The sequence below is a fragment of the Falco rusticolus genome, chromosome 11 (genome assembly GCF_015220075.1).
Source record: "Falco rusticolus isolate bFalRus1 chromosome 11, bFalRus1.pri, whole genome shotgun sequence".
In the NCBI taxonomy this organism is placed as follows: domain Eukaryota; kingdom Metazoa; phylum Chordata; class Aves; order Falconiformes; family Falconidae; genus Falco; species Falco rusticolus.
This window is the reverse complement of record NC_051197.1, coordinates 20,954,616-20,966,159: the sequence shown is the minus strand read 5'-3', so window position 1 is coordinate 20,966,159 and position 11,544 is coordinate 20,954,616. Positions and strand designations below refer to the sequence as shown.

Genomic DNA, 11,544 nt, shown 5'->3' with positions numbered 1-11,544 from the left:
GATGATGGCTGGGCTCTTGGGCATGGCCACACACCTCTGCCCCAGCTGTGTCATGGTGCCTGTAGGATGATACAGGAGAGGGACTTCTGCAGCTCTCTGAAGACCATTCTCCCCTTCCTCTTTCCACAAGTTTCAAAATGACTGATGCAGCATGAAACAGAACAGGTGAGAGCTGTACAGGTTAAGAAATCTTCCTTAGGGGCAGGGATCTCTCCTGCTAGAGAGGTGATGTCAGGTGATGATCCCCTTTTCTACCATTGTATTGACTGGGCATCCATAGCCAGGTTAAATCAATGTATTTGTATGACACAGCTGTCCTGTAGCTCATTTCTCTGGCCTTCCCTCCCATCGCGCTTGCAGAGCCATCCTGCTACAGCAGGATCCCATGCAGAGAGTAAGGAAATAAGGCAGAACCACAGTGCTTTACTTGCTGTAACTGGGTATCTACACTGATAAAATTGCAGCTGTACAGACTAAAATTAGTTCTGTCCTGGCAAGCACAGAAGCTGCTGTGTACCTTTCGTGCCCTACAATTAGCAGTGCGTTGCTTTGTTTCACATCTGCCTGAATCAGGAATATACTTAGTGCTTTTAGTGTTTTCAGAAACGACAAATGAGTAGATGAATAGGAGAAACAAGGGAAGAAAAAAATGAAGAGTAGCACGCCTCTGAAATGGTTTTCCTCTGGAAATTGTTCAGACTGGTGGGCTGAAACGCCTGCGGCAAGACTGCGTTACTCTGCGGCGCCTGCCAGTTTGCATATACAATGAATTGCACAGCATTTCTTCTAGGATCCCCAGTTCTGCCTTCTCACACCCAGCAATCCTGAGATGGTCCGCTTACACCTCTGCCGCTGGTATGTGTAATGAACAAGCCATTACCCCAAGGTCTTATAGGCCATGACCTACTCTGTAAAGCCACTGGACACTGAAAGAGTGCTGTGCAGAAGCTTTACAAGTAAGTCTTGCTTTTCCTTTACTTATTCTCTGTGGGTTGTCTTGTTGAGCATGAAGACGATGATCAGCCTCCTCTCTCTGTTGTGAGGAGGAGTCATGATGGAGACCTGAGGAGAAAGGCAGAAGCACTGAGATTTAGTTGATTTTTTACTTCAGAAAATGGCTTCATTAGCTCCTGGTGAGAGCAATGTTTCTCACTGATGTTACATCGCTTGCTTCCTATCAGACAAGCTCTGTTGTCTTGGCCTGGAGGTCTGGGGAGCTTTGCCTCCTCTTAAAGCCAGGTATGGCTGGGGACAGTTTATTAAATTAGCACCACAATTATTATGAAGAATTTGACTTGAGGTTTTTCTGTGACTTCCATCGTGTCTCTTTTTTCAAATTTGTACTGAATACCCGTATTTGATTATTCTCATGCATTCTGAATTCAAGTTTTAAAGCTGACCTTACTTAATTTGACCTTATCTAGCTAATTTATCATGGGCCTGCGTTTCTAAACCATGTTAAATGGAGTACAGTTCCTTGTATCTTCCCAAGTAACTAAATCTCCTGCAAATTTCAAACCATTAAAAGTGAGGGTGATAGGAGAAGCTCCAAGAAATAAGTGAACTTAATATAAATATTCATAATCATGTCAATTCCACTTTTTAAACAATTTCTGAAATGTTAGTTTGCTCTAACGGCTGGTCAGAAGCACAAAGGTTAGGTTAAGCTTCCTTCGTTAATGGTTTGGCTCAATGCACCCAGCAGTATAATGTATTTTATCAGTGAGGGAAATGATATTGGTTTAAGAGGTTTCATGTAACAGTCATATCCTGGGCAAATGTAATTTTGAAAACAATCAGGGCCATTATGGCTCACACAGAAAGAAAGATAAAGACAGATAGCTGTATATGGGTTTTTAATAAGTAATTCACCCTGGGTCTTGAAACATCAGATTGCCAAGTAATATTATTAATGTATAAGCATGTTGGTAAAATCATGTATTCTTTCCCATTGGTTGACTATAGATATGTTTCTGATGCAAATATCGTGTAAGTGTATTGAATCCAAGCTATGTAAATAGACTATATAGTACATCCATCAAGCAGCTGACTTGATTATTCCACACAGTAAAGAGCATTTTCTGACATCAATCTACATTCTGCCTAAATAGAACATTTTTCACCAATGATATTATGCATCATTTACTGTATATTTGATACTAATTGTTCAGTATATCGATCATCTGTCACACTGAGAGTTTAGTGATCTTTGCAACTTGTCCTGGCAACTTGCAAGTTACAGGCAATTGGTTACCCATCATCTGTAGTAGCAGACCAAGATTTCCTGGACGGCGCTGAAATCTTGCCCTGGGCAAGCAGCGTAGAGAGAAGAGTTTAGTGGTGGGTAAGAGCCTGCCAAATTGGTACTTGAAAAGGAAAAAATGACACCATTTTGATTTTCACAGAGATTAGGCTACAGCAGCACACAAACACACTGCGAAGATTAACAGATGTCACTTACTCTGCACCTTTCTGTTTGGAAGCAGTATTTTATTAAAGAGTCAGGATGAGGACAGACCAGCACAACAGGAGGACAAGCACGCGAGGTGCCGATTCACCTTTTATGTGGATGCACTGTGCCATTTTTTTTTCATGAGTGCTAGATACAGAAGCTCTGTGAGCTTCTTCTCTTGCAGAAATGGCTAAAAAGAAGGGGGACTGAAGGCCTTATTCTTGCATGTAGAGTCTGCATATGTGGCAATCGGTTACCTGTCAAAGGACAATTATATCGATAGCTGAAGGACATGGCTAGAACTATCAGAACAGTTTCAACTGCCTGATAAAACAGGGTCTGTTTTAATATAAGTATGTTGAACTCTGATCAATTTTAAACATCTACTTCATATATGAAAATGTGGAGATTTTAAAATAAATTTAACTGCAGCTGGAGGGTGTCTGTTAATATTGACTGTTCTGTATCTGTCACAGCACATACATTATTGAACCAGAAAACGACTGGAAGCAAAGGCTTTAGAAACAGGAGAAGAATATATTGATTTAATCATTGCATTCATTCAGCAGTTCTCTTACGACATTTTTTACAGTATGGAGCGTGGACTGTCTACTTGCCACACACTTTATTCTCTGAGCAGGTCATGCCTTTACTGTATTTTCCTTTATATTCCCTCTATGTTCCAGGCTTTTCCCTCTCCATCAAAGGTCTTACCCAGGTTCTAATCCTCTCCTGGCTCAACTACCATCATCTCATTCCCTCTGTGGCTGTCGCAGTTATCCCGCCCTAAGTATTCTACATTCAGCCTCCAACCCCCCGTGCCCTTGCCTCCTTGTTCTGATGAGCTGGCCACCACCTTGCCTTTGTTGCCCGTGAAGGCTTCTCCCCGCTAGCACCCAGACTTGTGATTCACCCCATCGCTGTTTGCACTTGGCCACAACGTTCCTGCCCTAATATACACAGCACGACAAAGCTTGCTGGAAAAATATCTAAATTTGTTAGCATCACCCCTCTCCAAATCTTTGCTGGGGTTTCATGAGTGCCAGGATGCCCGCTGCCCCGCAGGGGGGCTCAGGGGAGTGACTGGGGCAGCTGAGCACGGAAGGACGGCGCTGAGCTGCCCGCAGGGGTGGAGGAGGAGCGGACAGATTGACATTGCTGTGTGATAAACAATAAATTTTCAGGAAAACAGCATTTCAGGGAAATCAAAATTGTTAACAAATTAGGGTCAGACTCAACAAATTTTCAGCCAAGATAAAAATATCTGGGAAGTGGCAGGTGGCAAGGGATTTTTAAAACCTTGAAACAATTCACTCTGACGTTTAAAAAAGCCCTGAGTTCCTTGACTCTCTGCTTTGAAATGCATTTCTCAATTCCAAACTGAACTGAAAGAGGGGAAACAATTATGTAAAAGGATTAAAAGAACCCCAAACTTAAAGCAAAATTTTGTCTTGAGCTGAATGACAAGATCTGACCGATCTGAGCTGGTTTTACCCCATGTGTTTTTTCAGCCGCAGAACTCAAGGTTGTGTTATTTTCCCAGCTCCTCCCTGTGAACCACTGGTGACATGCACCAACTGTACTGAATGTACAGACTGGCTGTTTCTTTTGCAAGCTGACCCCTAAACTTCAGTCATCTGTCTCTGCTCCTTCCCTGTGTTTTGCCTTTTTCTTAGAAGATCAGCTCCTTCAGATGAAAGTTTTAGTCTCCTTACCAAAGGACTGCACACTAACTCAAAAACTGGGCCAAAATCACTAATATATATCAAAAAAAAAAGTTTGTGGGAAGTGATATTAGCACTGTCTCAACGGCTTTGCTTTTCCCAAAGGCATGATCCTACCCTGCTGCACAGGGACCTGGTCTCTCTCCAGCTCCAGGAACTGGTAACCTTGGAGGTGGCGGTTGTCCGTGCTTCTCATGAATTCCTGACGCTGGTGTTTCAGACTTCTCCAAAAAGCTTCTCTGGGTCATTCTGGGGACATCTATGACCCACCGTCAAGCAAGTAAAGGAAATTCTCTTATTTGGGAAGAGAACTGCCTTGCCTGTGTATGTTTTGCTTTGGTTCTTTTCAGCTGTCATTGTGGAGACCTCCTTCCCAGGGGTTATTTATAAAAGAAGCTTTGATTCAGGCAGCATGTGGGTTGTATGTGTGTCAGGTAGTGCACACAGTGCCCTCCCCACGGCAGCTTCTTCCTTCTCTCCGCGCTCCCCTCCCATCCTCTGTACAGCTCCGTGGCTGTCCTCTTCATCTCTGCCTCCCAGCTCCTTCCCTCCCACCCGCTGGCTCTGTCTTCCAACACCTAAGGAATTTGCTGGATCCACAGTTGTTTTGGGAGGGAGAAAACTGTGTAGCAGTAGCTGCAGCAGCAGTCGTAGCAGCGAACTACTTGAGGATACAGATTATCTGAGCACTCATTTCAGAGAGGTACAGCTTACCTAACATGTAGACTCTGCATAAGCAGTACGGAAAAGACAGCAGCCCAGTGTGACGCTGCTGCGCTGGTTTATTTGGGCCCTTCCCCACCAGGGCTGGCACAGGCTGTGTGGGGAGGTGGGCACAGTGGGGCCGGGGGCTGCGGACAGACAGCAGCCCTGCCCACACCTCTGCCTGCCCAGCTGGCCCTGTGCATGGCCACGGCACCGGGGGCAGCCGGTGTCAGCTTCGCAGGGCAGGAAACGTTTCCTTTACTTACCCATGAAGCATCATGCAGAGCAGCAGCGGTTTATAAATAATAGATGTTTAGACACACTCAGGAAAAAATCCTCTGCAGAATATGCACAGCAAAACGTTACCGAGGCATCCCTGAGACTGCCGGAGCCACAGGCACGGTGAGCGAAACCATAATGTCCCCCCATTCATCTCTCTAACAGTCACCGCTCTGCTTTACATAGCTGTTTACTTTCTCAGGCATCTTATGCCATAGCATTAAGACACAACAGGGTGTGCTTTACTGGGACATTAATAATACATCGGGTGTGTTGTGAGCCATGACTGCAAAGGCTGCATGACTTCAATAGACCAAGAAATGTATTAATGCTCCAGTAAACCACATCCGAGAGTGGTAATTCAAGTTTTATTTTGTCGTTTTATTAATGACCCAGGTTACATGATATTACATGTGATGCCGTCTAATGGCTCGCACAGGCAATGAGGGGACAGTGAGCCTAAGGGCAGTGCCGGGCCGACCGGCTTCTGTCCCCTGTGTGTGGGGAGGGCAACTTCAGTTAGGGAATTTTAACTGACTGCAGATGCTTTGGGGGAATATGACGGCAACAGCAGAGATGGCCTGTGCAAACCTGTCTAACATACATAACAATGAGGGTGGTAATGTTATGAAGGGCACATACGCATGCTAGAAATAGGAAGATGGATGATTTGCATGTGTCTAATGCTGTAGCTAATCACATCCTTCAGCAGGAAAAGCTGGGCTCCTTGTTAGCAAGAGAAATGATGGAAGATAGGAAGAAAAAGAGAGAAAATTATATCCCAAAGAGTGCAAGAAAGAAGGAAAGACAGATGCCAGTTTGTAGGAAGCATCTCACCTCATTAAGCATCTTAATTCTCTTTTATTGTCCATACTGCACTGAAGCCTACAAGATGTATGCATGATTTATAAACAGTGCTGTGCATCAGCTGAGCAGTTTTATACAGGGCTCTGAAAGGCTGAGGCATGTGTGGCATTTGGGTTTGGGTGGGTTTTTCTGCAGCATTAGAATCTCTCCTGATTTCATTCACAATGTCACTTGGCTCCGCTATGCTTGCACGCTTTTATTTTGATAAATGTTTAAACACCTCTATACCAAATGAAGCCAGGTAAATATGAGCCTGCTTTACTCTGACATAATTTTAAAATTAATTCATACCTGGGTAGACCTGCATTTCATTAAAGTCCACTAAATAAGAGTCATTGATGTTTATTCAGAGCCAAGAAAGCTTCATGGATAATCTTATAGTCGTTTAATAATTTTATTTGTTCAACCTAGCATATTTTAGATTTTCTTATGCTCTTGACTGTGTTAGCTTTACAATCATGAGGAAAATCTAAAACAACAATGAAAAATGATGGTGTTCAGATTCCGAGATAAATCCAATAACAACTCTGACAGGATTGATTACAACAGAATCAGCAAAACCTCCAGACTCTTTTTAATGTGGTTTGAGACATAAAGAAGATAATGAAAGATGTTACTTGACAGTAGTAGGATCTATGTTTAGGGCTAAAAGTAAACTGCTCTAAATTTTTGGTTTTGTTGTTGAAGCATTTTTTCACTGTGAAATGGGATTCTGGTCAAAATTGACATATTCATAAAATTACATTAATTTTGATGACATTTTCTGCAAAAAAATGAATACTTTTCAAACTATCCTTGGAAAATTCTATTTGGGAAAATGAGGTAAAATCACAGACTAAAAGCATTTTTTAAATTAAATTCTTCATGTGTATTTATTGCTTTAACCTCATTTTATGCTATGTCACTAGCAGTAGTATTTTATGTGGTGGCTTTATAGAACCTAGTCCTTTTTGCCTTCTCTCCCTGCACCTTCCTGCATCAGTGGGTAATTTCATCTGCAAACACCCCATCAGCTACCGTCTCTGCGCGGCTGGCTTGCAGATCTACCTGTGTGCTCACGACCTGTCTCCTCCGGCCAACGTCAGCTCTGGGCTTGTTTCCCTGTCATTTTATGTAGACGACCGTCTGTCAACTCAAACTCAATGCGGATGAGACAGAACTTTTAATCTTCCCCAAGTCATGTCTTCCCTGCTAGTCCCTTCTTTGATCACGACGGACAACCTCACCGCCTAGCTTGTCACTCAGGCCCGTAATTTGTGTGTCATCTTTTGACTCAAACTCTTTCTCAGGTCCTCACATCCAGGCTATGGCATAATCCTGCTGACTGCTGCTGCTTAGCATCTCTAAGATGTCACTTTTCCCATCCATCCCCATGGCTAAGGCCCTTGTCTAGCCTCTTCTATGTCTCAATTAGTGCAACACGGTTTTTATCAGGCCTTGACAAATGCAGCGTTGGCCTTCTGGTGCCCACTTACTGGGAATGCTCTTTCCTTAGCCCATCAATCTCCCATTTTCTGTCCATCTCTCCTTCATCTCCTCTTTTGGCACCGCACCAGATGTTACCTGTTTCTCCTCATTTTGTGCTCTGTCACAGCCCACTTCCACCTCCAATTACCAACAGCTACTTAGTACTGCTGGCTGGGGTGACCCTGATGGCAGCTCCTGTTTCCCACACACTGGGTACCTGAACTTGCACCCCCTGCTGCCTCCCACTTTAAAGGGGACTGTCCTGCAAGCAGCTGCAAGCTGCCTTGTATCCTCCTTCCCACCCCACAGTGAAGCGCTCTGTGCCCTCTTTTCCTAACTGCTGCTAGGCTCTCCATTTGCTGCCTGTCCCATTGCTCAATATGATCCTGTGTTCCCCCATACGCCATTGTCCATTTTTCTGTGCCTCACTTCTGTCTGTTGCCTTATTCTCATGTTACAAGGCTTTAGGAGCAGGTACCGTCTTCTTTTTTTGCCTAATACATTGAGGGTCAGCCCACAATCGGGTCTCATGGGGTACAAGGCCATTATCCTCATACACATGCACACACGTACACATTATGATAATATCAACCGTTATTCTTTATTAATATTATTAGTATGAGAATATGGCGTGGCATATATCAACTCATGACTTTTTATGACTTATTTAATATTGTACTATTTTGTTGTCCTCGACTTTTATATTATTATTGTTATTTGAATAATTAACTTTGCCAGCTATTAAGTACAGATTTGAAGCCTCCTGTTTTCTAGATCAAAGCATCTCCCACTTCTGCTATAATGAAACACTTGAATTCTTGGACACTCTGAACGGGAAACTTAGGTAAGAGTCAAAGTGTTTCATTACAAACAAGCAAGAGATGCTTTGATCTAGAGAATAGGGGTTTAAATATTAATTTTTCATCTTAAAGATAAGATCTAGCACAATAAAGTGCATTGTAAATATAAAGGGAAATCACAGAGAAGTTCAGCTATTATATTATTGCATAATGTACAGGACGTGTTGGGAAGACACACTCATCACATGAGGTGCACCAGAAGGCTGCCTGGCCCCCCAGCTGCTGGGAGTTCCAGTACTCGGTAAGCACACCGTCTTACTCTAACAGAGCTTGAGTTTAAAGCTGAGAGCATAGCCCTGGGAGCTCGCTGTCATGGGCAGGTCCAGCCACAGGCTGAGGTGGTGGTGGTCCCGCTGTGCAAAGGGTGACTACAGAGGGGCTCTGTGGATGCAGCTAGTGTGATCCACGGCTGCTGCTGGCATGACACGACAGCATGTCACAGCCTGTGAGGGATGTTTGGGAAATCTCAGGTTTGCACTGTTAAAAAAATAAAAAATAAAAAAATCAGTTCAAAGTTAAGTTTTAAAACTTTTTTCTATTCTGGCACATTTTGAAATGTGACTTCATGATCTCATTTACAGTGGGGGTGAAATAGCTGCCTTTCCCATGAATAGTTGTTCAGGTTCTGGGTTTTGATGAGCTCTTGCAAGTCTATCATTTAGATTTCCACTTAAAATGCATCATTTTGCTATTTTACTCTGCTAACAGAATGCACTGTAGTGTGGATATTTTGCAGTGTCACCAGAAAGCAGGAGGAGAAAAAACCTAAAAATTGCCAACGAAGAAAAGGAAAAATCACTGTGAAAGATGTGTTCACCATACACATGCATAAGAGCTATCTTCACCTAGAGGTTTCCCCTAAGCCATGGCAAAGGTGACCATTTGTTAAAGAGTCCTCCCTGTCCCTGCTGAGAAATCCACAGCTATCGCCTCTTCCAGGGTGTGTGAGCTGCATGGAGGTGCTGAACTCCCAGAGATCCCTTTGGGAACCACCGGATGATGGATTAATCCATTTCATAACAATCTCCACTGACACAAAAACTGGGGTGGCATCCTCCACATTGATGGTGATAGAAAACCCCTTGGGCAATGTGGATTAGTGGGTGCTCCCCTCCAAGTCTGAGACTACCCCGGATGATGTGGTTTATCTCAGTGTAAATCAGACGTGACTCAGCAGCAGACACCACACAGCCAAACGTGCAGAAACCCCGCGTCAGTGCTGAATCAAAGCCTGAAACACGGATCGTTATTTAAAGAGAGTTATGAGAACGCCATGCATTTCAAGAAGATCAACACTGCTGAAGAAGTGAAAGCCAAGAATTATAGATATAATGATAGGAAGCTCTTAGGATTTATTAACTGTTTTGTTTGGACTTATTAAAAAGGAACGACACCCATTAAAGTATATCACAGGAATGAGCAATCTAGCAGCTCTGGGGCTGTGACTGAAGGGGAGCTCCGTGATAAGGTGAGGGCTCCCTGTCGCCTTCCAATGACAAGGCACTCAGTAAAACAAAGAGAAGGTCTCGCTTTATAAATTGTTCATTCAAGAGTTTTTTCAAACAAATACTGTTCTACAAACACCTCTATGAGCAAACGGCCCAATTCTGGTGAAATACATACAATTAGTCTGAGGTGTTTCTGAAGTTTTTATGACCATTCAAAGCACTCTACAGCGGCAGTGCCTAAGGCAGGCGCGTGTGGCACTTGGGTGGCTGCTGGCTCGGTGGGACTGCCAGGGCAGCGCAGCTCACTGCCTTGCCTGTGTGAGTGGCACTTACTGCTGTGACCCTGGCAGTACCCACAATGTTGGCATTGGTGTGGAGAACATGGACAAGCGGTAATACTTTGGCAGTTCCTTTTTGCTGTCTCTTCACAGTGGTGTTTCTTCAGGTTGCCAGACTGGAGGCTGGACTCTGTTTCTGTATTGACCTAAGCACCTGTGTGCTTGGAGTGCTGAAGGAATCAGCCGTGCTCCTCTCCATCTTCCCACCAGCCTCCACATGCCAGTCTTGCAAGCTTTGCATAAGCAAGAACCACAGGTGACGCGGCTGGGACTGCCCCCGCCAGCAGCAGCGCCCCGTCCCTTTCCCTTCCTTCCTGCTGTCTGTCATTGCTTTCAGCGTTTAGTCACTCTTGGGTGTCAGCAGCTTTCTTGCAGCGCAGATGTGAGCTGCGTACTCAGAGGTTTGATTCGAGAGCTGTATGTACGCGCTTACTGAGTCCTTTCAAAGCGGTGTTTCTCCCCTACTTTCCATGAGGGTGCATTTGTCCCCACTGCCACTGCCTCCTGCCTGCCGCACCTCCCCGGTGCTTACTGCATCTGGGGGCTTCTGCTGTGTTTCTTAATAAGCATGTACAAACCACAAGCCAAGATAAATCCCTTCATCTTATTTTGTTACATCTGTACCAGCCTTTTCAGTCATGTCAAAACAGCTCTGGGATTATTTATCTGCATTCAGGAAATTCTGCTTTACCATTTGGTAAATTTACAATGTGGCCGATCGCTGCTGGGGGAGTGGCTGGGAATCCATCAGCGGGCGGCCAGCAACTGTGCTGTGCATCGCTTGCTTTTCTTGAGTTTTATTTCTCTCTCTCCCCTTTTCATTACAATTGTTGTTGTTATTATTATAGTTTATTTAAATTATTAAACTGTTCTTATGTCAACCCATGAGTTTTACCTTTTTCCGATTCTCCTCCCCATCCCACCAGGGCGGGGGGAGGGAGGGAGCAGCTGTGTGGTGCTTAGTTGCCAGCTGGGGTTAAACCATGGAAGTCCTTTCTGGTGCCCAGTGTTGGGCACTTAGACCATGAGTGAGTACGTTTTAGACCATGTAAAAACAAGGCTGCTTCTTCTAAACAGTAACTGGGAGTGGGGAGTTTGAAACACAAAAGTTCCAATCCTGCTTCATGGAAGCCCAGAGAGCATTGCTCAGCAGGTTATAAAATACTCTTGCAGATGGAGGTCCAACATCTACCTGAGCTATTTGACCATGTCCCTTCAAGTAATTGTGTCTATAATTCAGACTATTTCTCTTTTTGGTTTAAAAACAGCAATATATTGAACCTAACCAGGATAATTGAGATGCAACCGGGGGTAGCTGCCTTTCTTTCTGGAAAATAATTGTCAGCTCCCCCTATGATATGGCAATAGGAGAGTGTCAGATTAGAAATCCTGTCTCACACTGTT

At 44.1% G+C, this 11,544-nt stretch overlaps 1 long non-coding RNA gene across 1 annotated transcript; it reads left to right on the top strand.

Annotated features, from left to right (window-relative positions):
• The first annotated feature begins 841 nt into the window (after nucleotides 1-841).
• Nucleotides 842-10,949, top strand: LOC119155558. The gene is made up of 3 exons (XR_005106754.1): nucleotides 842-956; nucleotides 8,513-8,595; nucleotides 9,063-10,949. It is a non-coding gene; the product is annotated as an uncharacterized LOC119155558 (long non-coding RNA).
• The last annotated feature ends 595 nt before the right edge of the window (nucleotides 10,950-11,544 follow it).